Raw genomic sequence first — 5,134 nt, forward strand, 5'->3', positions numbered from 1 at the left:
TTTTTCTCTTTCTCTGTTAGATTTAATAATTTTTTTCTCTTTTTCTCTCTCCTCTCCCTCTCTCATTTCCTCTCCCTCCCTCACCCTGACTCTCTCTTTCTCTATTTTTCCATTAGGTTTAATGATCTTTCTCTCTTTTTCTCTCTCCTCTCTCTCTCTCATTTATTTTTCTCTCTCCTCTCCCTCTCTCATTTCCTTTTCTCTCTTCCTCTCCATCTCTCATTTCCTCTCCCTCCCTCGCCCTCACCCTCACCCACACTCTTTTTCTCTCTCTTTGCCTATTATGTTTAACGTCTTATCTCTTTTTCTCTCTCCTCTCATTCTCTCTTTTTTTCTCTCTCCTCTCCCTCTCTCATTTCCTTTTGCTCTCTTAATTCTCTCCTTATCTCATTTCTTCTCCCTCCCTCTCCCTCTCTCATTTCCCTATTATGTTTTCGTCTCCCTCTCCCTCTCCCTCTGCCTCTCTCATTTTCTCTCTCTTCCTCCCTCTCCCTCTCTCATTTCCTCCCCCTCCCTCTCCCATTTCCTCCCTCTCCCTCTCCCTCATTTCTTCTCCCTCTCTCATTATATACAAATTATACAAAAAATAAATAAATAAGAGAGAGAATACACTCTCCCTCCCTCTCGTTCTCTCATTTCATCCCTCTCCCTCTCCCTCTCTCATTTCATCCCTCTCTTTCTCTCTCTCTCCCTCCCTCCCCCTCCCTCTCCCATTTCCTCCCTCTCCCTCTCCCTCTCCCTCTTTCTCTCTCATTTCCTCTCCCTCTCTCAATATATATACACAAATCATATAAGCAAAAGTAAAAGAGAGAGAGAATGCACTTTCCCTCCCTCTCCCTCTCTCATTTCCTCCCCATCCCTCTCCCTCTCCCTCTCTTTCTCTCTCTCCCTCTCTCATTTCCTCCCCCCTCCCTCTCCCTCTCTTTCTCTTTCTCTTTCTCTTTCTCTTTCTCTCCCCCTCTCTTTCTCTTTCTCTCCCTCCCTCTCCCTCTCCCTCTCTTTCTCTCTTATTTCCTCTCCTAAACAAGCAAAAGAAGGAGAGAATTAAACCCTAAACAAGCAAAAGAAGGAGATAATGGACTCACCGTAAAGATATGGCGAGGGTTTGGCGGCTCCTCTTCGCGACGAAGGCTCCTCCTCTCCTTCGCGAACGGCAGCGGCGGTGGCGGCGGCAAGCCTTCTTCCTCTCCCTCTCTCAGCCTCTATGCAAAACGGTCGCTCTCTCTCTCGCTGTCCCTCTTGAAATGTCTCACGAAAATGCGTAAAATGAAACACGCTTGAGTTTCAGCCCTGTTTTTTTTCCCTATGGGGCGTCACTATTTGTGTTGCAAATGTGACACAAATAGCGATGCCGCTATTCTTGCGTTGCTACCCGCCGTTGCTATACCTCTCTTTCCTTGTAGTGTGGATCTAAAATAGAGCAACAATTGTAAGCTTCAAAGAAGAACATGTCAAAAGAAGATTGTGTAGATATAGGCTAAAAGATCCTCCGTCAGTTGGTTAGCATTTTCTAGATGTGTAGAGGCTTTTGATTGTTGATTATTCAAGGCAACATAATCAATCATTGGATGCCAATAAACTTTAAGGAAGTAAGCCACTTTGGATGAATAATCTTGAAAAATCTCATCTATCCTTATCTCCAAATGTCAAACATAAAGAACAACTTGCAAAATAATATCCCCCACATACCAACGCAAATGCTCATCCTCTAGAATCATAAGATTAGCTCGTATGGTAACTTAATATAAAAGGCCAACTTTTATTGTTAATAATGTAAAAAAAGGAGTGATCTAGTAGGATTTATTCTATAAATTGCTCAAAACATGTCCAAAAAGTTTCATTCTATATTCTTATCTCTCCACCTTAGCTTGACATAACAGATATAGCATTGCACTACGTTGAAAAGCAACCAAGTCTGTTTCTGACAAAGAAGATGTTGGGTACACGACGACTTGATGGAACAAGCAGTAGCTAAGTCAACTATTCTTTCAAATCCTTGATTTGGATATTGTAACTATCAAATTTGTATTTTTTGACTATAACTTTACAATCTGTGTAGCAATTAAGGCTCTGAACTTGTGGTTTTCATTACAAATACAATCTCTTTCCTTAGGAATAGTGGTTACCTGAGTTTTTGCTTCAGCTATTTGGGCTTATAAATAGGATATATCCAGCTTTTGGGTTTCTAATAATTTAGTCTACTGCTCCATTTGGTTGAATAGATCGGATAGAGTTTCCTTAGTAGAGGCAAGCTCTATAGTAGCCTTCCATAACTCTTCCTTGGACTATTGCATTTCCTCATAAGAAGAAGAATACAACTACTGGATATAGACAATAACTGAAATATCTATGGAACTTTGATTATCCTTATAAAAGAAAGGAATGGTATCTCTTGCTATCAAGTGGTGTAGAGAGATTGATTTTTTCTATAATTGAATTTTGTATATTTAGAGATTTTTAAAATTTTAATTATTTTTGTTTTATTTTATTTTTTGAAAACAAAATAAATTAATTAGAGGGGCAAACAATAATGAAAAGTATGAAAATTTGATTCAAATTTTTCAATATTTTTAAATCATTTTTGTGAATTTTAAAATATTTTTAATAAGATTTTTAAACTTTTAGTGATTTTTTTAAAAATTTTAATATCTAGATGAGATTTTTTATCTAAAGACTTGTTATTGTTTTTCTTACTTGTCACTATTTTTTGTAAAATTTTTAAATTTACTTATTTTTTGTGAACTTTTTATTTATTTTTGTGTGTTTAAAGGTTTTCAACAATTTTCAATCAGTAGGAAGACGGACGCCATGACTCACCATGCACGCGTGATCATCCACAATGAGTCTCGCAACATGGACAAAATCTAATGTGTATCCTTGGGCATGAATGGTAGCAAAGAATCACGGACATGCACATATGAACCGTGAACTCACGGAAATTGAAACAGAAGCCTATGCATGATCACCTATCCAACAGATGCCGCCACGAGGAGAAGAGAGTGCAGTAAGGGTGTGAATGGGGGTTTGGGGTTTTGACTAGTTTTAATATAGATGGGAGGTTGGGAATGGGGGTAGGGGGAATTCGGTAGGGGAGTGTGGGAATGAGGTTTAATATAGGGGAGATTAGAAGGTGGAGGGAAGAAGGGGAGGGGAGGGAGGATAGGGTGGTGGAGGGAGTAAGAGGAGGAAGAGGGAGTGATGTAGGCGCAGCCCTACATGGCCACAGGCAATGACCACAAAGCTGCCGAGCATGGGTAGTGGTGGCAACAAGGCAGGCGGCCAAGGCACCCACTTGGCGATGACCCTCAGCTGCCGCCATGAGAGGAAGGAGGAGGAAGTGAATAGAAAAGGAGCAAGAGGAGGAGGAGGAAAAGGAACAAGGGGGAGGAGGGAGGGAAGAGGGAGGGAAGAAGAAGGAGGACGAGAAGAAGAAGAAGAAGAAGAAGAAGAAGAAGGGAGGGAGGGAGCGAGGGAGCGAGGGGGAGAGGCGTCTAGGAGGAGGAGGAGGAGGAGGAGGAGAGGAGGAGGAAAAAAAAATAGGGGGGTTGTGAGAACGAGGAGGGGATGATGGTGGAGGGAGTAGGAGAAGGAGAAGGAGAGGAAGAGGGAGTGTTGGTGGGGAAGTGTAGGGCTGCATGTTGTGACCACAAAGCTATCAAGCATGGGCGACAACAACAAGGAAGGCACTGAGTAGCTCACTTAAGTTGTATTCCTTCATGGAGCTCTAGATGGCAATGTCAAACAATGTAGATATTTTCTTCGAAAACCTTGCGAGCCTTGGCCACAAAATCACCCAATACCTGCCCACTTCTAGAGGTTTCACAAGGATCCCTTTTTCTTTGGCCAAGTAGAAGCGCCCCATTCATATCAAACACGATTAATTTTTGGGTTGTGGGAAGTAGCTGTACATGCGCACGTGAAAGGGTGAGCACCCATGTATTGGTATGATGAAAAAGAACACTACATTACAATCATATATTATACAAGTTTATGTAAACATGTTACCTTTGCTCTAAGATATCTTCTATATTCGACGAAGTGATATAGACATGCAATCTATCTATTGGAATTTAGTGCTACCAATGCAAAGTCACCACATTTCGCATTGCAATCTAAAATCGTGTTCCCTTCTTTTGTGTATCTTTGCAAGAATGAGCTCCAAAAAGCCCTACCACGTTGCATGCCACCTACAGTATTTGGTAATCATATAACAGATTAGGAATCTACTAAATGTTTACAAAACATCTATACAATAGTTTAACAACATTGGATCTCATATTGACCTCTTATTGGGGATCATGATGTATCTCGTACCCACTCATTCGCACTAATGTTATCTTTTGTGAACTCCGGAGGATGATTCCATTGTAAGCAATATTTGAATGCATGTATGCTAGAATATATAGCACATGTACTTGCATTTAAAGCTTGAAATACTAATTTTACTAATTGCATTCACTAAACAGAGCCAACAAGTATGATACATAAATATTATCCAGCATGACTATATCACAACTTTAAAACTCTCACCTCCCTACCTCTAATGACACAGGCATGCATCTCATATAGTGAACAACCAGTGCCATGCCTAAGGCCCAACACTTCTTCCTTGACTCCATCTGTTGGCGTCCATCCTCCACAACCTACTCGACAAGCTCTACCATGGAGTATGTTGTGGCAAGGAAAAGTAACATCCATGTGTCCTTGAGAACACGATCAGCCAGATACATGGGATCAGCTGACTCTGCCTTAGTATGGGAGTTCCATGATGGAATTCCATCCCCCAATCCATGCATGGCACTATCTTCAAGGAGACAAACCACCATGATATCACATGCTGTATTTGTGGTTTCTTCGTCAACCTCGATCATCTTGTGTTGGTTGACCTTCTCCAATGCCTCTACCAATCAAGAGAATGCCTCACTTGGCTGATCATTTTGCAATGCATCTCCAATCCCAAATGGGTAACACAGAATAGTACGCCACTCCACCTTCACTATCATAGCAACATCAAAGACAACAACTTGCAAGGGGCCTTCCATGGGGCTTTCAATGTTGTGGACCTCTTCACATTGACTCCTCGATTAGTAACATATTTTTCTTACTGAATGTTAACGATAAATAATATTATTCT

Source organism: Lygodium microphyllum, chromosome 14, assembly GCF_053477565.2.
Source record: "Lygodium microphyllum isolate KBCC chromosome 14, Lygodium_microphyllum_v1.1.10, whole genome shotgun sequence".
NCBI classification, from domain to species: domain Eukaryota; kingdom Viridiplantae; phylum Streptophyta; class Polypodiopsida; order Schizaeales; family Lygodiaceae; genus Lygodium; species Lygodium microphyllum.